The sequence below is a fragment of the Tympanuchus pallidicinctus genome, unplaced genomic scaffold, assembly GCF_026119805.1.
Source record: "Tympanuchus pallidicinctus isolate F22 unplaced genomic scaffold, pur_lepc_1.0 scaffold20, whole genome shotgun sequence".
NCBI lineage: Eukaryota > Metazoa > Chordata > Aves > Galliformes > Phasianidae > Tympanuchus > Tympanuchus pallidicinctus.
This window is the reverse complement of record NW_026294722.1, coordinates 9,203,804-9,230,363: the sequence shown is the minus strand read 5'-3', so window position 1 is coordinate 9,230,363 and position 26,560 is coordinate 9,203,804. Positions and strand designations below refer to the sequence as shown.

The window sequence follows — 26,560 nt, the reverse complement described above, 5'->3', positions numbered from 1 at the left end:
TGAAGGTGAGATTGTATTTAATACACTGAGTTTAAAGGCAGGACTTTGACACTTGCATGTTTTAGACTTCAAGGGTATTTTGTCACATCTGCCTTCTGTAGGCACTTCTGAAAAGCCAAGTGTAACAGCAGCAGGAGGGAAGGCAGAAAGATAGCCGCGTGTAATGCCAGCAGTAAAGATAGGTACTAAACCTTATGTGTAGATATCTATCACACAAAAGTAGGTGGCTCTCACTATGCAACATGTTTTGTGTGATCTAGCTTTAGTAAAGTTTGTTTTAAATTCCATTCTTGGAGAATGGGCAGTAAGCAGAATGTAGCAGGCGCAGCAAGAGGCTGTGCTTTGCTAAGCTGCCGTGTCCTGGCTGGGTTAGGCACACAGGAGCTGGCTCCTGCTGAAGCAGGGCTGTGGTCCTGCCTTCCTCCCAGAGCATGGAGCACTGGAGGACGGGTCTGTGCTGCATCCCCCGGCACACAGAAGTAGAGATCCCACTTTGATATCCCTGCCCTGGCATCTCCAGCAAGGCTTCTGTGTTTTCTCAACTGCATGTGTCTGCTTAGCTGTGCGAATCAGAAATATTCCTCCAACCTTTTTTTGTTTTCCCTTAAGCCAATGAAAATGGCAAATCAATTTTGAACAAATCAGGCTAAATCCAGGAATCAGAGGAGTACCTGCCTCTGAAATCAGAGACAGTGGATGATGCTTATAGAAATGGGGAAATGTTTGTTTAATTCAGGCTACTGAGGACCCCTGTTGAATTGGGTTGCCATGTGCTGGGGGTCCAGTGCAGGGGAGTCTTGCCTTGCAGGGGATGCTCAGCACCAAGGTGATGCCAGCTCTGCCTGTGCCTCCCTTCTCCTTCTTTCTCACGTTCCTACAAGGAGGACAGCAAACATGAATTCATCCCTTTGCAGACATCTCCTGCAGTACCCAGGTGGGCACAGGCACTCTCCAGCTGGAGACCCAGGCCTATGAATCTCCAGTGTGTGCTGGAGCTTTGTCTTGAATGCAGATCAGAAGGATTCTGTGGGCAGGGTAGGAGGGGTGGTGCTCACCAGTTGGTGCCCCGGTTGGATCACATGTGGGATCTGATGCCATCAGCATCACAGGACCTGGTTTTTCTATAGTGCAGATAAAGCATTTGGGAAGTTTGGCTGCTTTGGCAGACTCCTTTGGAAAAACACTTGGAGTTCCATTGGTGACCAGCCTGCATTGTTGATGTCTGAACAGTGTGACAGCAAAAGACCACCCTGTGGTTGAAGAGCCTGTGACTGCATACAAGTGACAAGTGGAAGATACGATCCAGGGACTGTGGGCAGCGCAGAGATGTGATGCTGGGATGTTTGTGCTGTGTCTAATTGCTTGTAGTCACTAATTACATGGAGGAGGTGCATGCAGGCCTTGCTTGTGCTAAGGGGGGAAATACATGTGTGCATTCTCTGCTGCTGGGCTGCACACCTACATGCCAGGAGCTGCTGGGTCAGATGCTGTCTCTGTCTCTGTTCCTTCTTTGTATGATACTGGCTGCTGCTCTGAGGGTGAGTAAGGGTGTTAAGAAAGTATACCTCACCATCTGTGCTACAGAAGGATGGGTCTTCAGCTGCTGTGAGCTACCTGCCGTGCTAAGGAAGAGGCTTTCTGGAGCTAACAGGCTTTCTCAGATGTCCTTTATTTGTCAGGTGTAACGAGGATTTAGGATTGCAGAGTGGGATGCTGGGTTTTGATAAGAGCAGAGCTGGGTGGTGGTCCTGGAGGGAGTTCCTGCTGAAAAAGCAGCATTACGAGCTCTGTTCACACTGACTTAGCTCCACCAAGCAGACGGTATATCCACGGACCTCTGAATCGCCTGTATGGCTGTGTCCTGACCTTCCTTTTGAATGCTGGTAAGAGAGAGGGATGTGCTGCTGCAAAGAAATGCCTTTCCTCCTCTTGCCTAACCCCAGCAGCCCTCTGTCCATCAATCACCAGGAGAAAAATTGAGAGCAAACACAAGCTTACAACTCCTTTTCCCTGCTCACTTGCTGTCTCTATCAGCAGATCCTTCAGTCTGATAGTGCAATATCTTTCTTGGCTATTTTTTCCTTTATGTTGCCCCAGAGACCCTCATTCAAGCAGTGCCTCTCACTGGGCAAAGCGCTCCTGCTCTGTGTATTGATCTGGTAAGTAAATAATGATTGGGAACTAGCAAAAGTCTCTGTGACAGTGGTTTGAATTTTGTTATTTTTTTCCTCCTTGGGCAGCTAAAACCACCTGTTCTTGTGCACAAATGTGGTTCCCATCTGCAGGGGCACCAAAACCTCCTTCGTGCAAATGCTCCTCCTCCTCTACTTGGTGTCTCTTGTTCCAGGAGCATGACTAAGATTTTATCAAGGGATCAAATGTCCTACAGCTGCTTTTGTGTGCCTCACGCACACAGTCTGCTCCATGTGTATTTAGAGCAGAGGTGATGGGGAAAGTTGCTGCTTTCTCTCTTTGGAACAGGACCGCCAGGGAAAGTGGTTGGGACCGTGGTCCTTGAAAGGCACAGTGCTGTGAGCGCATCTCACAGAGCAGATTATGGCTGGCAGCAAGCACAGCAGCAACGAGCCATGCTTGCTCCTGTCAGCTCATTGGCACGATGTTACACCTCCCTGATTTGCTGTGAGTGTTCAGTTTGGCTCTGCAGCCGTGTGCTTGGCTTTGGCATCCTACTCTCTTCCTAAAGACACAACAGTGATGGACAGTTGGTGTCCCCAGCAGAGGGTGGGAGGGATGATGTGTCGGACCCCTGCAGAGTGGGGCTGTTACATCTGCTGGGTGCCGAAACAGAACTCAGCAGGTGGTGACAAACTCATTTTAATCTTCCTTCACCTACACTTAAGGACACAGTGAGACTGTTGTTGTGAGGATGGCAGAAGGGTCTGCCTGTCCCACTGTGATGCTGTTTTCAGCACCCCAGTTCCTGTCTGTGCACAGGGGTGCAGCACCCCAGTTCTTGTCTGTGCACAGGGGTGCAGAACTGATGTGAGCTGTTATATGCTGAGGAGCCTGGAAAGCCAGGGTGCCAAAAGTTAGGGGCTTGGGGGGATTGAAGTGCTGGCAGACAGGAGGAAGTGCTGCAGCAGCTAGACTGGCGTTGGGAGCTATTCAGACAGAGGGAGGAGTTCGGGACCCCATTTAGGTCTTTTAGAGTCCTGGTAGATATCTCATGTGGGAGAGAAGCTGATGTTGGGCTGCTAAGTAAGACCTCTCCGAAGCATTGGATGTGAGCCTCAGGATGTTCCCTCTGCACAGAGGCCTCTGCCTGTCCTGGTAGGGTTACAGCTTCTGTGTGTTGGTGCATTGAGCCAGAGGGACCCAGCTGGAAGCCACCAACAAGCTGGAGACTGCAGCAGTTTCCTAAGTGCTTTGGTCTGAGCTGTCTGGATGCGCTGTTCAGAACATGCAGTTTTCCTGAGCGTATAACCATCTGCCCTCTGTTCATTGCCACCCTCTTTGTGCTTTGTACTTAGTAATCACAGGTTTGTCTCATGTAATCACTCCAATAGAGATGCTGATTGAGATCTTTTTCATAAAATACATATTTTTTTCCATTAAATTTTTGGAAGAGTATAGATGACTTTCCAGGCCAGGCTGGATCAGGCCCTGAGCAACCTGATTGAGCTGTGCATGTCCCTGTTCATTGCAGGGCTGTTGGACTAAATGGCCTTTAAGGGTCCCTTCCAACCCTAAGGATCCTATGATTCTGTGACTTCCATGCCAGTGTCCTGCAGTAAAAATGATGAGCTGCAAGAAGTTCCGTTCCAAAGCCCGGGTTTGGTAAATGCAGCTGGTTTCAAACTGCACTTTGTGTGAGAGGTGTTCTCATGTTTATACTTCACATACTAGGACATCGTGGTGGCTCTAAGCAATTTCAGATGCCCTCTGGTAGAAGCTTGCGGTTCTCAAATAGAACATAGCAAAACCACGCCTTGCAAGAAGTTTGAAAAACACTTGTCACTTTATTGTGATCATCCTTCAGTCAAGCAGGAAACGTGATATGGTGAGATAGGATAGAATGCCTGTTGTGGAGGGCTGGGGCTCAGCAGTGGTTGTTGGCTGTGTCCTGCAGTGCCCTGAGCACTGTGCAGGCAGTGAGGAGCAGGGCTGGGTTGGGACACAGGGGAGGAACAGGCAAGCTCAGGTTCCAGGCTGTAAACTGAGCGCTGGAGAGACAGGAGTGGAGTTCGGAGAGCTTGAGTGCCTGCATAGCCAGTGTTCATTCTCAGGTGTAATACAGAGCTGCTGGGTCCAGCTCAGGGGTGTGGATCAGATTGCTGCTAGGAACACCTGATTGCTCTACTCTGATTTATTTTTTTTTAATTCTTTATGTTTTTTTTTTCTCTCAAGCTCATTTTCATTTTCCTTCTTTTTATAGAATCACGGAATGGTTTGGGTTGGAAGGGACCTTTATGATCACCTCGTTCCAACCCCCTGCTGTAGGCAGGGACACCTCTCTCTAGCCCAGGTTGCTCACAGCCTCATCCAGCCTGGCCCTGAATGCTGCAAGGAAGTGGGCATCCACAACCTCACTGGGCAACCTGCCCCAGTGTCTCACCACCCTCACAATAAGGAATTTCTTCCTGTTATCTAGTCTAAATGTAGGTAGTCAGCCCATCACCACCATGCATACTGTCCCACGTCACAGCTTTCTATACAAATACCCTTTGCATGTCTATCTTATTAGAGGAATATTTTCATCATATAATTTGAGATTTCTGTGCTTCCGTAGTGCTTTGTTTTCTCCCCTTTTCAGGAGGGAGTCACCACCTGCTGTGTCTCATGCTGGGGCAAGCAGCAACCCCCAGTAGCCAGGAGCTGCAGCTCCTGTGGATGCTGCACCCACAACAGCTCTAGAGATGGGTTTTTTCCAAACTTATCATCTCTCCCAGTCTTGTTTTCCAAGTGGTTTGGATAATGAGCTGTCGGAGTTGTTCAACTTCAAAAAAAAAAAAAAAAATTGTTTGAAATTCAAGCGGTGCTGCTTAGTTGTGATTGGCCTGATAAGTTAGAGGGCTTCTGAGAGTCACTCTGCGGTGTGATTGCAATGAGCAAACAAGCTCCTGTGGGCTGAAAGCTTGCAGGTGGGAAGCAGTTCAGTTCCTGCAGACAGGGCTGGGAGGAGTTGGAGCAGCAGGGGCTGTGTGCCTGGGGGAGGCTTGGGAAGAGGAAGAGGTTTTGCTTCCTAATTTGACTCTCACCTCGTTGTGCAAATAAACATTTTGTGTAGATCAGCTCCAGGTATGACTGCAAACATCTGTTAGGGGTCCTTCTTGTGGTTGTGAAGGAGTTACTTTGAAGTGCTCCTTAATCGAATGCTCTTATCCGTGTATCTTAGCTGTGTATCCCTCTTGGTTTTGTAATGCTCCCTCCTTTCCCAGCCAGCACAGCACTGCTGCTTGAGTGGCAATGCAGTGGAAAACCTTGCAAGGAGAAAGCTGCCATGGAACTTTATCATCTCCAAAGACTGGGGCTGCACCTTCTGTCTCACGCAGCTTCTCTCAAGCCCTGCAGTATCTGAGCAAGGCTGGAGCTGAGCCCATGCAGAGTTCATCTCCTGAAAGGTGACTCAGGGAGCTTTTCAGAGCTGTGATGCAACAGGGAGAGCTCAGCCCCTGCCTGTAGCCATGCCAGGGGCTGCAGAGAGCATGGGGCTGTTTGCATAGAAAAGTATGAGCACCTCTTGGGCTTGGAGATGTCATTCCAGGTCAACCAAAGGTCTCAGGGAGCACTTTGATGGAAAACAGGAACCAATGGGATGGGTGGTGTGGAGGTACATTGGTGCTGCTCACCATGGCACTGGGAGGGGACACACACTGAAGCACCAGGAAGCACTTCACATCAAAGGGAAGGAATGCACATGGGAAGACGTGGGGTTATAATGTGAGTTAAGCAGCATTGCTGTCAGCACAAGGCTGGATGATGTTGATTTCAAATTTAGAAACATTCCTTCAAGCAGGAATGTATTTAGGGAGAAGCCTCTGTATGCAGGTATGTCCAACGATGGGTAAACGTGTATTTGTCCCAGTTTTCTGCTGGTGGTTTTTTGTGGTGGCTGAGCTGTCCTGGAATTAATCAACTCCTCTGCTATAGAGGCAGTGGTACCCAGGGATCCCAGAGAGAATGAGGGTATCACTCTGAGATGTAGTTGTTTCAGGGCAGTGCTGAGATGAGGAGTAATAAGATAAACATCTTACTGACAGAAGGCCTGAGGGAACTCAGTTTCTCTCGCATGCACACATACATACAGAGGCTCCAAGATATCTTTTTGTCTTATATCCATGTAGATAAAAGCAGCTGTTTGCTCTGAATCTCAGCCTTTAGCAGGTATTGTATTTGTTGAAAAAATGCCCTCTCCTTCCGTCTTGCTGGTAGGATTTGATGGAGAGCTGACAGTACTTCCCTGCAAATGAGTGGAGTAAGAGAGATTTGGTTGTTTTCTGGAGTTTTTTTCTCTGGTTACTCTGATTTACTCTCATGCCAGGAGACAGTAAGTAAAATCCATCTGCTTGAAACCTCAGGGTTAATTTATTTGTGTATCAGTGGCACCCTAGTGGCCCCTTGCTTTAAGCTCAGTTCATTCCTGGGCACCTGAACATTGCTGTCCTGATGCTTACCCCTCTCAGCCTTCATGTGCTGGGCTAAAGAAGTCAAAACCGGGCAGCCACTTGCTGACATTCTTGCTTTTTGCCTCTGGAGCATGAAGCTGCCTGCAGACAGTCTCCATGCTCAATGCCCCTGCAGCACTGTGAGCTGAGCTGGGCTGGTTGTGCTGCGGTTATCCTGGCCCTGGGGGTGCTTTCATTCATTCAGCACTGTTAGGTGTCTCCTGTGCAGCTGCTGCACCAGCATCCCCAGGTGGGCAGGAGAAGATATAAGCAGCAAATACCAGTTGGAGCAACCCTCTTAGCTGTGCAAAATCTGCCTGAAGTTTGCAGTTACACAGCCCGTGCGATGGCTCAGAATCAGAGCTGTCATTTGTTTCAGGTTATGGGTTAGTGCTGGGAGCTGCAGCGAAAGCTGCTGCGGTGTTGCAAAACCCTGTCAAGCAATATATTTTCCACTGCGTGAAATAATTCAGCGAATTCTTAATTACACAAATCTAATTAAAGGCTGCATGTAACAGCTATGCTTAATCATAATGATACACCCATTTCATTTTAAAAAAAAAGAAAAAAGAAAAAAAAGAAATTGCTTGTGTACAACAAACCATCCAATTTAGCATGGAATTAATGCACACCTCCCTGGCTGGAGCTGTGCGTGGCACCAGGTCAGTGCTGGATGTTGGATCTGCCTTTGCCACAGGTGGGGGCCAAGAGAGGCTATAGGATGGGGTGAGAAGAGACCCCCCCAGGGCCACCAGCTCCAGTGCAGTGCTCACAGGAGCTCCAGCAGCGTTCCTGTAAGGGGACAGTTTGCTGCAGCATGCCTCCAGCCTTACTGCATGCCATCAGGCACCAGCTGCAGGGAACAGATGCGCTTGTAGGCCTGAGTGGAGCTTTCTAGTAATGTTTCTGCAGCAGCTTATTGCAGGAATCACTCTTGCAGAAGCAACGTGCTTTGCTTAGCTGGAGTGCAGAGTGAAGTTGGTCCTCCAGCAGTAACCATGTTTCTGGCAGGTCTGCAGGAGCTCGGCTGTTGGAGGGGGGAGCCACATATATGGGACAGAAGGAATAATATCAGGGCAATGAGGTTAAATAGACAGATAATTGATTTTTTTTCAGCGCTGGTCTCGGGTGTAAATCCATTGAGGTTAATGAAGTAACGCAAATTAAATTGAGCAGCGCAGTATGAAGGCTCAGGCTGGTGTGGAGCCTGCTCCAGAGCTGCCTTGCAATGCTTGGTGGCTGTGTCTTGGTGTCAGCTTTTCCCTCATTTGTGCTGGCTGAAAGGAGCCAAATTATGACCATTTTAACTTCCAACCAGGAACACATCAAGTCGTAAGCACACCTCCCATCTTGTTGCCTTGAGTCTGCGTACTCATTGAGCTCACATCAGATCTTTGGTGGTTTAACAGGGCTGGGAAGCGTGTGATTTTTGCCTCTTCCAGCCCTGCATTGCTGTGGTGCCACAAGAAATCCTACGAGTCCTCACCGTAAGTGGTGTCTTCTGGATGAGGTGTCACATAGTTGTCACAGAGGTACTCGTGGCATCTTGGCAAGTCTGAGCTCTGGAGCCCAGGTAAAATTCTGCCCTGGATTGTGACACCCAGCCCTGCCATGGGTGAAGATGGCCATGTTTTAGCTTGGCTTCCTGCTTGCAGCAGACAGATGGCTGCTGGTGGTGGCTGTGGCACAGGTGGTTGATCCATCCATTGTGTTAAAGTGGTTTGGTAATAGTTTGGTTGGGATGGGTCTGTGTGCCTGGCTGTTCTCCAGGTCCAGCTTTTAGGGACATCCCAACCCCTGGGACTGATGCTGGGGTTGTACAGCTGTGGCCAGCAGTGTGGCTGCTTCAGCCATGGCTCAAACACCATCATCATCCCGCAGGACTGCAACCTGCTGGTTGTGTCCCCTTTCTTTTTTGCACCAGACCTGCACCCCATGCCTCTGGCCCTGCAGCACCTGCAGCACTGCACAGGCCTGGCCTGGGACAGGACCCATGGGAGGGCACAGCAGGCTGCAATGTGTTGCACAATGAGGCTATAATGTGTTCCAGCACACCCCAGCCTATGGTGGAGCTTCTGGGAGGGATTTACAGCTTGAATGCCCCAAGCTCATAACAGATCAGGGCAGGGATCATATAGGAGCTTGGATTTTACCAGCTGCTCATGGGGATAACGCAGCAACAGCTCCTAATGAGTCCCTGGTGCTCTGGCATCGTGTCAACACAACCTCATTTCCATCCCTTGCCATTTCACTGGGTTCCTGCCTGGTGTCCTGCTTGGTGTCACAGCTTGAAATAACCCAAGGAAAGGCTGTGAGCCTGCAGAGAGGGATGGGGAGAGGGAAACCCTGGGTCTGCCTGAGAAATTGGACTCCTCCAGCTGGCAGGACCCTGTCAGTCATGCAAACAGCATGTGTGAGGCTGTTTCAGTCTCTCTTGCTAGCTGGTCTAGCTGGCTGGCTAAATAAATAAACAGGTTCTGTTTTTGTCTTCAGCCACCCTACCACCACCTCTTGCTAGCCTTGACTTTTGACTTGTCTCTGTATTTTTAGCTGCAGGACACCCTGTCCCCAAAGCTGGCGAGGACCAGAGGTTGCTCATACCTTTCTGGACACACGGATCCAGCCCTCAGCCTTCATCACGTCCTATCTGAGAGAAGGGCAGGTGTTGATCAGCACACTCCTTCCCCACCGCATCGCTGTAACTGGGCTCTGGGGACCCAGGCTGTGGCTGTGGCTTTGGAGTTGATCTTGTTAGTGGCTGTGCTGAATAATGTCTTCCTGGGCTGTCACAGAACCCATGAGATTTATGGTGCTGTGGGCTCTCATTCTTTGAATCTAGAACTGAAGGGCCCCAAGAAGTTTACCTTTCTATCTTTTGTCTTGCTCATATAAAGAGGAATAGAGAAGAAGAGCGGCTTGCTTACATTCAGCAAAACGTGATGTTTCTTTGTATTTTACTCAGAGAAGATGGGGGCTGGGAGAGGGAATTTATTCTCTTTTAAATAAAAGCAGAAGACGATTTAGCACAATGTAAAATTAACTGTCACTTTGAATAACTGATCAAATGTTTTCCTTTTGGAAAGTGCTGAAGTGAGCATTTGTTGTGCTGTGCATTCGGTCACAATGCTCCCCTGCCATGGGTGGGCAGGAGCAGCCCCGCCTGGGGCAGACTCACTTTTGCATGTACCCACTCCTCCCCCTGCATCCCCCTGCTCCCCAGCTTCATGAGGCTGAAGGCTCAGCTCAGTGCCCTCCTTACCCTTCCCTTTTTCTCTACCCAGGGCTCATTCCACACTTACTTCAGCACAGATTTCAATTTAAGCATCCGAGCAGTTCCCTTGATGTAATTAGGGCTATTTGTGTGCTTGGAGGGAAGCGCGCTCTGAAGCACTTTGGATGGAGGCGTAAAAGCTCATGCATTTCAGCTGAGCAGTAAAATAGGTTTTATGGGGGCACCTGGGGCTGCCAGCCCTGCCACTCATCCCAGGAGCTGTGTAAGATGAGCCTGGAATTGTGATGCTCCCCACTGCTCTGGGCTCAGTGTCCTGCAGGCTGTTGTTTGCGCTGTGCTGACGTGGGTCTTTGTGAGATTGGATGACCACCTTATCTCCTGGGGGAGCCTCTCAAGGTCACAGCTCATTCTGGCTGTTCTCCTGGGACTCACAGCACTGCTGCTCCAAGTGGAATGTCTGCAGTATTGCTCTGGTTGGGCAAGTGTCCTGCAGCTGGTGTGTGTGTCCTGCCTGAGGGCTGGCTCTCCATCCCCATCCCAAACCCATGGGTGCCATCATGAGGAGCAGGCCGGGATGGAACAGATGCAGGTGTAGCTTTTACTGGGCAGGTTGCTCCGTGAGAGTCCAGGGGACTGGGTTCTGCCGTAGGCTGCCAAGTTAGTGGTGATCATAGAATCACAGAATCACCAAGGTTGGAAGAGACCTCTAAGATCAACCAGTCCAACCATCCCATTCCCTCAGCCACTCATAACATTTGTGCTCCAGACTCACAGCTTTGCTGCCTGTCTCTGGACACACTCCATGGCCTCAGTGTCTCTCCTGTAGTGAGGGGCCCAACACTGAACACAGCACTCGAGGTGCGTCCTCACCAGGGCTGAGTACAGAGGGACCACAACTCCTCTGCTTCTGCTAGCAGCACTGGCTTGAGCTCGTCCTCTGCTGTACGAAGGTGGCATGTTCTTGCAACTGATGTGATCACACTTGGAGTGCTGGGTCCAGTGCTGGTCTGCCCAGTACAAGGGATGTGGAGCTACTGGAGAGAGCCCAGCAAAGGACCATGGAGATGGTGAAGAAATTGGAGGAGAGGCTGAGAGCTGGAGCTGCTTAGCCCAGAGCAGAGGATGTTCAGGGGATCCATCCCATCCGTGCTCATCATACTTGCAGGAGGTGCAGAGCTCCAACAGGAAACACTTCTGTGCTATGCAGGTGATGGAGCACTGGCACAGGGACCAGATGGGTTTGGTCGTCTCCTCGTTGGAGATCTTTAGAAGCTTTTGGACGTGGTCCTGTGCTCACTGCAGGGGCTGGACCATGTGGACCCAGAGGTTCCTTCCAGCATCAGCCACGCTCTGTCTCTGTGCTGATAGAGTTACCACACTGCAGACCAACCTGGGAGAAGGCACTGTGTGCCATCCTAGGGACTGACCCTGCTGTGCTGGGCTCAGCTGGCTCTCATTTGCAGAAGTACACGGGAGTTCTGTGGGCAGCAGTGCGGTTCCTTCATAAGAGACTACTGCTAGATTTGCATGGGCACTCTTACCTGACCTTCTTGTGCAACTGGTACTGCTCAAGGTAATAATTTCCTACCCAAGTGCCAATCTGAGCAGCGGAGATATTTTCCATTTTTTATTGGCTCTCTGCTGTGCCTGAATTAACGGGAAAATGGACTGCAACTAAGGTGAGGCTATTGAAGGTAGAGAATGACAAATTGGCTGTAGAGCATGGCAGCGATGAGCGCTGTCAGGGGTTCACACACTGACCTTTATCTAAACAGAACTGTGTGTAACAGATAAGAATATTTAAAAATAATTAATGTCACATCAGCACGGAGAACAAAACGACTACATCAAACGGGCAAGAAATCCACTGCAAATTACTCAAAAGGGAAATGTCAGGCTCTTCATATCTGCAGCCTGCCTTGTGCCGATGGTGCTGGAATGAGAAGGGAGGGCATGTGAGTAAAGAAGCTATTAAAAATGATTTAGAGAGTGGATAATATACGTATAAATGAGTGAGGGAATGGAGAATGGAGCAGAACAACGGCTGGCCTGTCGCACTGGACCTGTAGAAAATCAAACACTAAACTGAGCTGATAATTGGGTGCAGGGATAAATGTGTGTAAGCCAATTATCCCCACTGCTGGGGTTTTGACAGGTGGCTGAGGTTTTCCCTTCCTGTCGCCCCTGTCTCCGTGGGCTCTTGCTGCGCTGTGCTTCAGCAACACCTCCTGCTCTGGTGGGTTTTGTCTGCTGGGGCTTTAGAGGTGGGGGAACCACTGCTTGGAGAGGGATAGGAGATGGTTTGAATGCTGCTTCCAGGCCAGGGCTGTCCCTGGAGCTGTGGAAGGGTTGAGCTCCACGTTGCTGCCTGCAGGGAGGATTGGTTCCAAACTCATCCCCATGGCTGAGCCCTGCAGCCCATCTGAAGGCTCCTTGGGGTGGGAGCTGCTTTCCTGCAAGCTTCCAGATCCTGAGAAACCCACCTCACCCCACTCCCCACAGCTGCTCTTCCTTAGAGCTATTTATTGGCAAGAACTGACAGCAGGTGATGGGAGAAGATCCTGGAGCTGAGCATGCACAAATCTTCTAAAAAGCTCAGCCCTCACCCTTGACATAATGGATTACAGGCATCCCTGACTTCATTCCTTCAGTGGTGAAGCAAGGGAAAAAATACCCAGTTTTATTCTAACAGTGCTGTCTTACCCAGTATAACAGATTACTTCTGAGACAATCATTAATTTATCTGCAAGACCACCTGTGGGAGGTGTTCTTAAGCCACAGTTAGCAGAGGTGGGGCTGAGGAGCCCAAGGTTGAGCAGAGGGCATTGAAGAGAGTCTGGGAACTGATCCTGGACTCCTGCATTCCTGCTGCTCCGTGAATGGCAGTGCTCCCCATGTCCAGCCTGCACTCCTGTAGCCACCCCTAGTTCTGTTGTCAGCATTTTCGTGCTGTGAGGAGGCAGCAAGGTGCTTCTGGATTAGCAAAGTTGTGAAAAATAGCTTTCCAACTGGCCTGGTCACCTTTTGACAGCAGGAGAGAATTTATAGGCAGAAGATGGAGACGTGATTTAAAATTAGCAGCAGCAAAGAGCTGTGTCTGTGCCCCTTGAAGTGGAGCAGGAAAACTGACCTGTCCCTGAGCCCGGCTGTGGCTGGGACGTGGTTTAGAGTTTCATGTCTCAATTACAGCAAGAGCTCAGCTTCTTGCTCGGCTTTCCTGCAGGGAAGGCACAGTGCAAAGCTGGGCTCTGCTAATGCAGTCAGTGAGAGCATCTGATACACTCAGCTGCTGTGCAGCCCTGGCCCAGGGCTGGGTGAGCAGGTGAGCTCCAATGAGGAGATCTGAATATTGATCCAGCACAGGGAAAATGCGACATTATAGGATCACTGGAAGAATAAAACCACACTGGTGTATTGCTTAAAATGAAAATGATGGGCAGCTGCTAATTAGAGTGCAGTAGTTAACACAATCTTCCCCATCTCCCATAGGCAGAGATACAGAAATGGCGTTTGTTAGGAAGGAAATTGTTTACATCCGAGGTGTTACCAGTGCCATCCAGAAAGGCACAAAGGCTGGAGATCTCACATTGCAGTCATCACTTTTTCAGGAGATAATTGGAGTCACATGAAACCAAACCAGCAAACAACCCAGTAACCTGGAAGCACAGAGCTCTCCTTGATCCTCCTTGGTTCTGCTCTCTGCTGGGGTCCACCTGAATCCTCATTAGTGCTTCAACAAGCATTTCATCACTTTGCTCCTTGCTCCTGCAGCATGAAGGAAGGGCTTGGATAACCAGAGGGACAGCAGAGCCCTCTCCCATCCACCTCAACTCCCAGGACACCTTCAGTGCCTTTGTGTCACTTCTGGAGTTGTGAGCTGCACTATCACCTGCAAGCACAACGGGATGCATCATCCAGCAGGGAACAGGCAGGCAAAGTCATTACTGCAGAGGAGCAAGCAGGAGCAGCAGTTTTGCTGTTGGCACCTCTGTGTCACATGAAGGCAAGTGCCAAGGTATCTCGTTGCTGTGCACCATTGCTAGCCCTGCACCAGGAGGGTTTTGCAAAGTGCTGGAATTGGCTTTTCTTCTCACACCACTGGGCTTTTGTAAAGCTGCCATTTCTTCTGTTCCATCTCTCCTTTTTTTTTTTTCTTTCCCTGGGAAAAAGGAAGAAAGAAGCCAAAGGGAAAATGAGTTTTCAAGCTGCACCATCTGAATCTCACTGAGACATACTAGTGGTGTCAACCTTCTTTATGTGCATCCGGAGCTGGTGCCATTTCACACCTGCTTCATGGCTTGTTTTGAAATGACATGTAATGGTGATAGGCAGCGTAAAGATGAAGCTTCATCCCCAATTAAATTGCAAATCTGTATTTTCATTTCCTGCCCCAGTTGAGGAGGAAACCCCTGGGGAGCAAGATCTTTAAGCTTAATGAAGTAGGAGGTGCCTGCAGAACTAAAGGTGAACTTGTTTATATGAAGAAAAAGAGTGCTGATCTATTGTGTTTCCAGAATATTGTGCTTCTGTATGATGCCCCAGGGAGCATTTCAGGTTATTGGGAATGTAGATGTTGGAATCTCAGGTCATCAGGTGAGAAAGCATTCAGCCCATGGCAGCTGTTCAGGAATGACTGTGTCCCATGTCCCCAGTGCAGCACAGGGCCGATCCCACTTTGCCTCCTCTGGAGTCCCCAGCTGACCCCGCTCTCATTGCCAGCACATTGGGCCACGGTTGGCACATGATCTCAGCCTTTCTTTGGACTTCATCCCCGCACAAAGTAGGGATGTGATCCAACTGAGTCTCTTTGTGCTGCTTGGGACTGCGCTGTGTACCATCTCTGCTGCTTCACTGTGCAAGTTCCCTTTGCTGCTTTATCAAAATTCAGCCTGCTGTGGTGAACCCTCGGCCCTGGAGATGAGTTCTTGTGGGTTTTTTTAAGGGTCTGTGATACATCTTCGTCAGAATCTATGCGATTTCATCCTTTATTCCTTCCCCCAGCTTCCTCCGAATGCCATCCAGTCCCAGTGATTTATTACTCTTCAGTGCATTTTGCTTTTTGTTGGAGAATTTATATTTAATTTTTATGCCCGTTATCATTCAGGGAGAGAAGGGAGATGCTTTGGAAGCTCAGAGTGAAAATAAAACAGCACGCTTCAGTGCAGTTACTTTGTTTGAAAGATGTTTTTGTGTTTTGGCAGGATATTTACTTCCTTCCTCCTTAACTTTTCCATCATTGCTTGGAGTGATTCTAGAAAAATCAGAAGGGCTGAAGCCTGCTGCTCCTCCTGCCTGAGTTCATGAGGATTCATGCAATAATAAACTTGGTGTAAGAGCAAGGAAAGTTCATCTTTAAAGAAGCTGTAGGTTTGGGAAATGAGGAGTTACAGACTAACAGAAGGGGATTTCCTTTTCTTAGCCCCTTTGATGTTGGTAGTAGTCATGAGGTTCTTCTGTGTCACCTCCTGTACACCTTCCATGGAGGTGAACTTCTTAGAGCTCATCTGGGTCTCACTTCCCATCCTCAGGAACCTCTGATGCTCATTGAAGCACAATGCCCCTCTGTCCCTCATACTTCTGTTCCTCCCTCCCACCCCACGCACATTTCTTATCAGGAGGGGAAAGTTTTAGGAACAAGATTAATACTTCCACCTCAATCAGGGGACCTGGATGAGTTTGGAAAAAGAATAAGTTAAAACATTGAGAACTTCATCCAGATCTCCAGTAAAATCTCTTCTCCTGCCTGGTTGGCATTTGCTTCTGTAGTTCTCCATTTGCCACATCCCCAGCATCATGAGGAGATCTTACATTCAGGGTTCTCACCCCAAATCTGACCTCAAATATCTCATGTTTGCTCCCCTGCTCTACATCTGTCCACAAACCCTGTTCTCCTGGCATCTGTAAACTCAGAGATTAACTTGAGATACGTCTCTGGAGAGATCCAGTAATCCTAAATGTTGGGTCCTCTGAGACGGAGGGAACCATTTGCAAGTTCATTGCCATTGGTTCTTGGGTGACAGCAACTGTGTCTACACAGGCACCTGGTTTCAGTCTCTGTCTCTTTAGTACTTTTTCTGTTTTAATTAGAAGCTTCATTCCAGTTTGACCTTCTGCAATGTCCCCTGGGTGCATCTGGCCCAGTGCTGCCAGCTGGGCAAGGGAAGGGATTGTACTGCTGTGTTCTGGTTCTGCACAGCCCTGAGCTGCTGGAGCTCAGGGAGCTCTGGGATACCCTCTGAACCATAGGGTTTGGGTTGGGGTGCTGCTGTGTGGAGCTGGGTGTTGGGCTCAGTGATCCCTGTGGGTCCCTTCCAATTTGGGATTCTGTGAATAGGTTTAAATGGCTGGATTTGTTAATGACAGAATTGGGCGAATGGAGATTGGATTTGGTTCCTGAAGCTTGGGACTGTTCAGTTGCTGCCTCATGGACTTCCCAAGGCAACACATCAGTGCACTGCATAGACCAGCCAGGCATCCCAGCCCATGGCAGGGAACAGAGAGCAGCAGAATTGAAGTCCTCACAGTTCAGAGGGGGCCCAGAGGAATTGGTGTAAAGCAGAGCACTTCGGTTCAATCAACAAAACCCTCCTCTTTACTGTGAAATACTTCATTTTGAAGAAGACCTCTTTTCCCTTAGAAGTCCCAGACCAAAAATCCCCGTCTGCCTCTTTCCATCGGTTACCCTTCTGCAGTGTTAGCACATGTTAGCACAATGTTAGAGCAGGTACTGTGGGATTGCCTGAGCCAATCTGAAGTATGCTGTCCCAAGCATGTAGCCCTGTGAACACAACTGCTTCTGTCTCCTCGGCTTTGAGCTCCTGGCTAAGCAGCTCAGAGCCTCAGGTCCGAAGGTCTTGAGTCTGATCCGTGCAGACATACAGCCAGGGGCTTTTCTTTCCAGTGCAGCATACCCTCCTCTGCTGGGGATTAGAAAGTAGTGGATTATCTGATTACCACAGCTGGTAGAAAACTCTGTGTCCTGATTCTTGTAGGACGAAGGTGAGACGATTGAGGGGTGCTGCACCTGCTCCCAGGCCGGAGACAGGAAGGACTAACAAACCCCAGTGCCCACACCATTCCCGGTGAGTAACAACACATCCCTTGGACCTGGTGAGTGGTGTGAGAGCCCTGAGATGAATCCTGGCTGCTGCTGCTGTGTGAGGAGAGGCTCCCTGCTGTTGGCACTGAGGACAGCTGGCATCAGGTGCTGCTTTTTTCCAGTTGATTCGGGCTGATGGTTTTTCCTTAGCACCTTCTGTGTGTGTTCTCATCCTGGCATTCGGGGAGGCAGAGGGGGAAGGCAGTGCTGAGAGCCTGCTGTTCCCTGCCATGCTGTTGGCAGCAGGGTCTGGAGTACCTTAATCACCCCCACATGGGCAGATGGCGGTCTGTTTGGATGTGGTGGGGTCAGCATTTTTTTAATTTCTGATGCTTTGCTTATATTTATTCTAAAAGTCATCCATGCAGTTTGTTGTGCTGGAAGAGCGTGAGTGTGGTAAGCACAGGGAAGGATAGGGGTGAGCCCTGGAGACAGCAAGTTGGAAGCAGCACATTTGTGGGTTTGTGGAGGGCTGGAAGAGGGTTTGGGGCTCAGTGACAGTGTGCCCCAAGTAGTACTGAGAAATGCTGGTCCAGGAACCACTGGTGCATTAGAAACTTGCTGTGCTCCCCGAGCAATGAAGTTGGGAAAGTCCTGAGCTGGGAGATGTCCTGCTGGTTCTGTGGGAGTTTTGTTCCGGTGAGCACACAGGAAAAGGAGTCCAGCTGAACTAAACAAGGAGTTTGCTTCAGCAGAGAATAAATGAAGATGCCAGGACTTCTGGGTGCACAGTGCATAATAGTAGCATGGCACAGTGACCTGAATTCAGCAGTGGACTTTCCCCTCCCATTCCCAGATGAATGAAAAGAAGCAGCTCCTCACTTTCCAGTTCTGCTGGGCTTGCAGCCCTGGTGCAACACATCTGTATTAATTGGGACTGTGGTTGAGATTTTCCTTGGGATCTTAAGTAGGAGAGGAAAGATATCAGGTGAAACCTCTCTCCATACAGGTTGGGGCTCTGCTGTTGCTTGATAGGCATCATACTCAGAAAATAAAGATCCAGTCCTTTTTATCTTATTTGGAAATCTGATCCGTAACACTCCAAAATAACAGGGTTAGCCCTGATTCACTTTCAAGAAGGTGAAGGACAAATGGAATTTGAGCTTGTTTATGATTTGTCTACAACCATTTCCTTGCTTCGTATAACCTCAGTTTAGTAGCAGTGAAAGTATCTCGCCACAGAGTAGGCCTAAGGAATTCTGACATACAGATTTGTTAAGCAAATGAATGGACTAAAAGCTGCCTTCTCCATGAGCAAGCGAAACATTGTGCTCTGATTCCAGAGACCAGGATTTAGCTCAGCAAATGAAATGGTGAGATTCAGCAGCCTGGAAGAAATGCCTCAGTTTTTGAACATGTTACTTGGGCTGCAAGCACCTCCTTCAGCTGGCGAGCTCATTCCTTCCACAGTGCTTCTTAACCCTGCAACCCTGCTGCATCATTATTTGCTTTTCCATTTTTACTTCTCCCTCCAGTTTATGAGGAGCTCGTGGAATAAAGGTTGATTCTGAAAAGAGGTGTGTAACCACCTATTTGTTGGGGAATGTAGGGAAAACTGTGAAAATGTCTGTTATTCACCTGATTCAAGATCACTGAGAGCAACTGGAGAATGGGGAAGGCTGATAGAAATGCCTGTTATTTCAGCAATGCCGAAGAGGTTACAGAAATACCTGTTATTGAGCTGACCCTTAAAAGGTTGGAAGTGTCCCATCATGGGAGGACGGGAAGCATCCTGTAAGGGTTTGGGGATGGTTGAAGTTTTCTGCTGCATTAGAAGCAGCCTGCATTGGAGAGGTCCATCACAGCATCTGATGGCAAATAAATCCAGACTGTAATCACTTGTTCAGGCTGTTTATCAGCTCTGGCAGTTCCTGTCCTCTCAGGATTAGGACAGTGCTCGCTCACCCTTTAAGCTATGAACTGGCAGTGACCTTCTTAGCACCCTGTGGGCCGAGGAAGGAAGGGTTGTAACTGATTGCTTAATTTAGCAGAGATGCTGTGGGTCAGGAGGGACGTGCAGGTGCCAGTGCTCGGGATGCATGGGTGAAGAGCAGCTGTTGGTAGTCTCATTTACAGAAGTTGTAAATGAGTTTAAAACATCCTGCTTGTAGGACCGGCTTACCCTCCATGCCTAAGATACTTTTATCAAAGAAGAGTATGGACTTTGGGACAACTGATGAACCTCAAGAGGCTCTAAAGCTGTAGCTCTTTCCAGAGCCTCTACAGGTGCTGTGAACCATGAGAAGACAACATCAGTGCTTTGGGAGCAGCAGCAATGTGCAAAGCATGGAGAGCTTCATCCATCAGCTGCTGGGCATCACTGCAGCTGGATGTTATTTGCAGCACAGACTTTGCCACGCTAACATCTCACAACAGGCACTGGCAAGTGCTTTGTACCAGCACAGACAGCTTTGCCTCTCGTGGGTTGTTTCCTTTCTTTCTAAGCACTTCCTCAGTAAACAATGAGATTATGTGACTTCTGCAGTGTGGGTTCTGAGGTGTGAAGAACATGCACATGTTCTTTTTTGTCTTTATTTTGCAAGCAATTGCCTCATCAGCAGGATTCCTTTGCAGCACAGAGATTGCTCTGGTGGAGCTGTGCAGGTGGAAGTGCAGCACTGAGCTGTTCAGAGCAGGATGCTTGCTTGGCTGCTTGAGCCCTCTTAGCAGCATTGTGTGTTTTTGACGGTGGACAAACAATCTGCTCTCGGAAGCCCAAGTGTCTGCAGGAGTGCAGGAACCTCTGGCTGTCTGCAGTGGTCTGGGTGTGCTTGAAAGCCTCGGAGGAAGGGAGAAGAAACCCAAGTGATTGGAAGCACTCTCAGGCCGTTTCCAGGAGATAAGACAAAGTGTGTGGTTTTATTTGAAAGGGAGGAAGGGCTTCAGACCTGTCCCCAAATGCTCCCAGCTTGTGACAGCGGAGATAGCATTGAGATCGGTCGAAGAGTGCAAATCTTTCTTTGCCCTTTGAGATAAGCTTGTGATTGTTGTCTGGTGAGATGGGGCTGTGAGCCATGGCTGGGGGTGATGGCAGCCCGGGCTGAGGAGACAGAATTCAAATCCCCTCAAGGGCCAACGTTCTCACGTCTTCATCTGCAACAGGAGAATGTGAAGATCCAGTTAGGAATGATTGCCCTCTTATCTGTGCTGTGTTGTTTGGAAGATGCTCTTAGGCAGCCAGTGCTGAGCCCATCCTCTGTGAGAGGAGCTCGGGGCTCTCTCACATGGGGAACCAAACAAGATTTCAGCTAGAAAAGCCACATTCTTGGCACTGAGGCCATCTTTGGCTAGCGTGGAAGGAGAGCTCTTTGGGCTGGTTTTGGTTGACGATAAGGAGTTATTTAGTGGCTGCAAGCACCAGGAGTGCTCTCTGCAAAGCTCGTGGTCAGTCCTGTTCACAGCCAGCTCTGAAGTTCTGCAGGACAGAGAAAACCTTTCCCTGTGCCCACATATTTATCCTATCTGCACGGACCTATATGCTTTCTTCTCCTCTACTGCTGTTCTCACTTAACCTCTGTCCTTACTCCTCAGCACCTGTACTTCTGCTCTTCTGTCGTATCCTCTTTTCTCCACTTGTGCTCTTTTCCTCTTCTCCACTTCTGTCATAACTGTACCCTCTCATTTCCTCCTGCACTTCTCTTCTTCTGCGATTCTGTCTTAGTGGCATCCTCTCATTTCCTCTCCTACCCCCCTACCTCTTCCCCTTCCCTTCTTTCTTACCTGCATCCTTCCATTTCCTTCTCTTCTGCTCTTCTCTTCTGATCCTGTCTCTTACCTGTATCTGCTCTTCTCCTTTTCTGCTGTTGTCCTCTTCTGAGCAGGAACCCAAGCAGTCCTGTTCAGAGGTCAGGTTTTCCATTTGGAGCCCAGCCCTGACACATTGCATTCAGCACAGGACATGAGCTCAGCCCAGAAGCTCTGTCCTCGTTCCTGCCCATGCCAGGCTTCCTTGCTCTGCTGGGAGTGCAGTAGTGGGAGATGAACAGAAAATGGAACACTTTTTCATGTAGCTGACATCATCCTGTGCCCTGTACCTGCAACCTTGATGAACCTGAGGAAGTCAAGCATATGTCTGATTTTAAACCTGTTAATTCAGTCAAAGCGTACTCAAATCCATGGGTTAGAACACCCTTCCTGAGTCAGTGATTAAATTCTAGTGCTGAGGTGGTTGTCTGTGATCAACCCAAATGAGCAAGTAATTCATAATGAGTGCTGGACCTTAGAGTTACATTCTCTGCCAATCTTGATCTTATCAAAATAGCATGTCAGTTTAAATTATCTGATTTGGGGGGTTGTTTTTTAATTCCTGGATTTGCCGTGTGAAATTATCTGTTTCTCAATGCTTGAAGGTTAATTCTGACTGAGATAGTGCAGGAATCAAAGCTCCCCACCCTAATTTTCCCAAGTTCCCTGGCCAGTTGGCTGAGCTTCATCCCTCAAAGGCTTCCAGTTACCTTTGGGGATCTGGGCCTCACTTTCTCAACGTTAAGACATTAAAAGGGAATAGTCATTGCCCCATGCACTGCTCAGGCACTGGGGACAGGGGACAAGAGAGCATCCCATGCTGCTCACTCAGTGCCCTCTGCTAACCAGATGCAGCTTTCTGGCTGCCCCTATGTGCTCCAGAGCTGGAAGGTGAGTCAGCAAGCAGAAGGCAAGGTGATGCCTTAAAATGAAAACCTGAAAGTAAATCTCTTTTTGCACGTCTTTTCTCAGCTTCCCCTTGCAAGGCTGTAGAGGCGTGTGCTTGATGGGATGTGATGGCTCTGCCCTTGTCAGCTGTATCAAATATGACTTGTGGACTTTTTGTAAGGAGAGAAATGGGAGTTAGCAAGAAGAGCAGAATGAACAGGGCTGCATCCTTCATCAACAGAAATCCAGGTCTGAGATTGCTTTCAAGCTAGATTTGATTTGGGAACTTTAGGAAATTAGCCCCAAAATTGCTACTCTTACCATCCCCCTTCTGTAGCATTTCGTCTTCACACACATTTCCCCTGTGAGGCAGTGACCTTTTGCAGGCTGTGGTGTGACACGGGGAAGTGGCACTGATGGGAGGGAGCTGGTTCTGCCTGGAGCTGAGGATGGACTGCTTTCCCCTGCATGCTGTGACATCCAGGGGATGCTGCGTGCCACACATCTCTGTGTTTATGCTGAATGTGTGGGGTAGGGTGTTTCTCTGAACTAATAATTCAGACTCACCTGCAGACTGACTGAAGATTGAGCACATGCCCATGTTGCATCAAGCTCTTAGCTGAATCCTGTTTGGTTTTAGGGTTCACAGGCAAGGGGAAACAACATGCAAAGTCTGAGTGTCACACCACACCACTGAACAGTGGCTCTGTAGTTGGGAAGGTTGGTGATTAAACAGATTATTGCTTTAAAAGTGTCAAGGGACCAAAGTTTGAAACCTCAGCATTCCACGGTGCTCGGCTCTGCCCTGCTCTGATATTTCCTTGTACCAGGCCTTAATACCCCGTTGTGGCTCTGCTCTGGTGCATTAGAAAGGACTGGGAATTTACCCTTTGCCTGTTCTGCCTGTGTTGCAGCCTCCCTGGGACATTACCTATTGTTATCTGTAGGTAAAACACACCATCACTTCGCTATTTATAATCCAGTTTAAACAGAAGCCAGAGACAAGCTGGTGAGGGCAGAGAGAGGCCAGGGAGCTTACTTAGCTTTCTGCAGTGTTATTAATTATCCATGGCTTTCTGTCCTACTTCCCCTCTGAGTGCTCTCCGGCGTGCTGCTGGCTGCCACTGATGTGCATGGGTTCCTCTGTGCCACGTGGATCCAAGCTGTGGTGCTGGGCTCAGCCTGTCCCTCATCACTGCCTTGTTATTGCATTACCCTTCCTGCTGCTGGAATGTAATAATAAGGCTTTGAGTACCTTTATTATCTCATTTTCACTTACCTGGCACTTACCTGCTTACCTCCACCTTCTCTGGGCTCTTGGTCACACTGTCCATTTCAAAGCATGCCGAATTAAAGGCAGGTGAGATCCAAGCTTGCCCAATTTTTTTCTTTTCTTATGGGATTTGAAGGGCCTGAAAATATCCTCATGATTATTTCTCACCCTGTGCATAATCTTTATATTCTAAGGCTCTTCTGAAAGATGCAGCCCTACTGCTCATAAGAAATCCCCCAAAGGCAAAGCACCACGTGCACTGCAGTGGCAATTAACAGCCCTCTGATGAAATACTGATTTAAGGAGCTTTGTGGTGATGAGCAAGAAGAGGCTGAAGAGGCTTGAAGGAGCAGAATGGAGGCTGGTTTAAATACCAGGGATGGGAGCAGGAGAGGAGATAGCTGTATTTCGGGCATATCTTGACCAAAATACTCCATCTTGCAATGCCTCATCCCACAGCAGCCCATGTGCAGTGTCCTTTCAGGCAGAGGTGCGCATGGAGACCAGTTGGATGCAGGTGAGGGGCATGCACAGACCAGGAATGAGGCTCGGTGTACCAGGAGCGACGCCATCTCCTTCTGCAAGGTGCTTACTTTCTTCCTCAGTGTTTATTTCCTTCTCTTGAAATGCATCTGCCTTGTTTATCTGACCCTCACATGCGGTCACAGCCTTTACAGCCTCTGCTTTGGCTCTTATTACACTTTTCAAAATCTCTTCATTCCTGAGTTCTCTAATCTTTCCGCCAGCACCCATGTTTTATGCTTTGGTTATGCCTCCCTTCCTTTTAATTAATTTTTCACACTACCTTGCACTCCCTATTGCCCTCTTTTATTTAATTTATTGCTCACTAGCCATCATAACCTCTGGGCAAGCCTTTAATTTATCTCTTCCCATGTCCCGTCGCCCCCCTCTGTCCTTTCCCTTTATTGATTTCTCCAGTTTGATTTCACCCTGTGCTTGCCAACGTTGTCTCCTACTCTTCCCTTCCCCTGAAGATTGCCTGGCTGAATTTCTCCCCCCGTTGAGTGACCTTGCTTCATTGCAGTCACTGGCCCAACAAGGCTGAGATTGCTGCTTGGTAGGTCCCACCTTACTCACTCTTATTTTCCGCTCCATCCTCCCAGCATCTCAAAATGATCACAACCATAATTTCCATCCAGTTTGCCATCAGGAGGAAATGGACTTTTTCCCATGAGCCTCTTCCAAGGTGAAGAGGTTTGGTGGCCACAACCCACCAGCATCTCTGCTGAGCAGACTAGTGGTCTTGGGGCAGGGATGGACCCACTGGGGCAGATGCCACCAGGTTTCTGCTCTGACCAAGGGGAGAGGTTTGTGCTCTCAGTGGCTTTTTGTTCTTGCTGTTATCCTGGAGATGACAAAGTGTGCCTGTATTACCTCTACTGGGGAAACTTCGGCTGCCCACAGCCCACCGTCCCTCTGGTCTGAAGCTGCATTTAAATGGAAATAAATGACTCTTCTGTCTTCCAGGTGCCCCCTGCCAGGCACAGCCCAAATCACAGCAGGTGGGTGTCCGTGGGCTCAGACAAAGAGGGAAATTTTAGCTTCCTTCTCTGGTTACAAAATACTGTACGCTCTTATGTATGATCCATAAATAAATGGTCCATTAACTTACAGACCAGCTCCTGCCATTACCACAATGGGTTTGGAAAACACATTACTGCAGATAGGCAGGTAATTTTGTCATCTGCAACTGTGTGATTTGCAGTCGGAGCCCAACAGCTGGACAGGAACCATATGTATGTTTTTAAGATCTAGGGCAGGTGTAAGATACGAGTGTGCTGTGGCTCAAAAATATGATGATCCACCCACATTTTCCAAAACTTTGTTTGCTGTTAAGAAAACTTGAAACAGAAATAACTACAGAGATAGATGAGTCTAAGGAAGTGAAATAGCTCTGGACAGCAGTGGGCCTGGACACGTCAGCCCCCTGAGAATGGTGCCCCAGCAAAGGAGGGTCCCCAGGAAGGTCTGTGCCATGGGAGACTAATCAAGCATTGCTGGTTGAATTGTTAGAATCACAGAATCACAGAATGGTTTGGGTTGGAAGGGACCTCTAAAATCACCTCGTTCCAACCCCCTGCTGTAGGCAGGGACGCCTCCCTCTAGAACAGGTTGCTCACAGCCCCATCCAGCCTGGCCTTCAGTGCTTCCGGGGATGGGGCATCCCAGGATGCAACCCAGGATTCATTTGGCTTTCTGGGCTGCAGGTGCACGTTGCTGCCTTGTGTTGAATCTTTCATCAACCGACATTCCCAAATCCTTCTCCTGAAAGCTTCTCTCAAGCCATTCTTCACCAAACCTGTATCTGTGCTTGAGATTGCCCTGACCCAGGTGCACCTTGCGCTTAGCTAGGTGGATTATAAGTCACATATAGCGTGATCCCTAAGGGCTGAGCATTGTTTGACTAGGAAATAAAATACAGGACTTATATCACTGAAAAATCCATGGGAGCTCCAGGAGGAATTGTAGACTGATGGAATGGCTGAGGTTGGAGGGGACCCCAGAGATCAGATGGGGAGGTGGCTGCTGGCTTCAGCAGAGGGCTGTGGCTGGGTGCTGAGAGCAGCGACCCCGGCAGGCCTTCCTGCCCCAGATGTGCTCTGAACTTTGGTGCCACAGCTCTTTCTTGCATCGTTTTATTCTTCCTTTTTCTGTACGCTGCTATTTTCCTAATTTCTACTCTCCCCTCTTTGTCCAAGTTTAAATGATAGATAGAGTCATCCTATGTACTCTGAGACCTGATCTTTTTACACTGCATTTAGCAGCCGTGAAGCACTGGCTTCTTTTCCAAATTCAGACCTCTCCATCAGCCTGGCAGGAATTTTTCTTGTTACCTAGGGAAAGCAGACCAGCTGCCTGTTCCCTCCCTCACTTTACATCTACAGATGCAGGAATTTCCCTTTTTTAATATAGGGAGAGCCCCTGCCCTCCCAGTAGAAGCAGCCTGCACCTCATTTAAGCCAGGAGATTTGTTTCCCTCCCTGCCAAAGGAACCTTCTAGAGATGACTGAGACCACCCGGGTGGTCAGCGTGCCATACCCACCTCACATCACTCCATTAGGTGACACTCTGGATCAGAGCATCAGGTTCATGTGAACAGCTGTGCAGATGCAGAGACAACTCCTTCTGTGTTTGCAGCTCCATCGTGCAGAAGGGTGAGGAGCAGATCTATAGCATCCTGTTAGAGCCAGGAGAAGGGTCTTTGCTTTTTTTTCCTCCAAGTTTGTACTGAGAAAGCAACTGACAGGAAGGGATGCATAAAGGCTTCGGCAATTTATCTTCTGTTGTGAATTGTGGTTCTTTTACGAGGTACCCCAGGCCCCTTGGCGTGGGGATTGATTCAATACATCTGCCTTCTGCTTGTCTCCGTAGGTCCTCTGCAAATAAGGAGCTATAAATAAACAACAATATCTGTATTTGCAGGGGGTAGAAAGCTGCATTTGAGCTTTTCCTTTGCACGTTGTAAACAGAAATGGACAATTAGGGCAACACTGTAAGGGAGAGCTGTGCAGAAGTCGGGAATGCACCCAAATGCTGCTTTATGGCACGTAAAACCTACAGTATTGGAAAAGCACTTCATATTATTTTGTAGTTCGAGGAAAAAGCCTTGAAGTGTGTGGAGGAGCAGCTGACCATGAAGTGAGCTCTACCTTTCTGAGCCCACAGATGGGATTGGA

General features: G+C 48.8%; 1 protein-coding gene across 3 annotated transcripts in view; it reads left to right on the top strand.

Annotated features, from left to right (window-relative positions):
• Positions 1–26,560, top strand: part of RALY (RALY heterogeneous nuclear ribonucleoprotein) — a 106,555-nt gene that overhangs the window by 20,937 nt on the left and 59,058 nt on the right. Inside the window, exon 2 of one of the 3 annotated variants that reach the window (XM_052684156.1) lies at positions 16,851–16,940. The exons of the other annotated variants lie outside the window; for them this stretch is intronic. The gene's annotated coding sequence lies outside the window, so the exon portion shown is untranslated. The remainder of the gene's footprint in view (positions 1–16,850; positions 16,941–26,560) is intronic. 3 annotated transcript variants of the gene reach the window in all.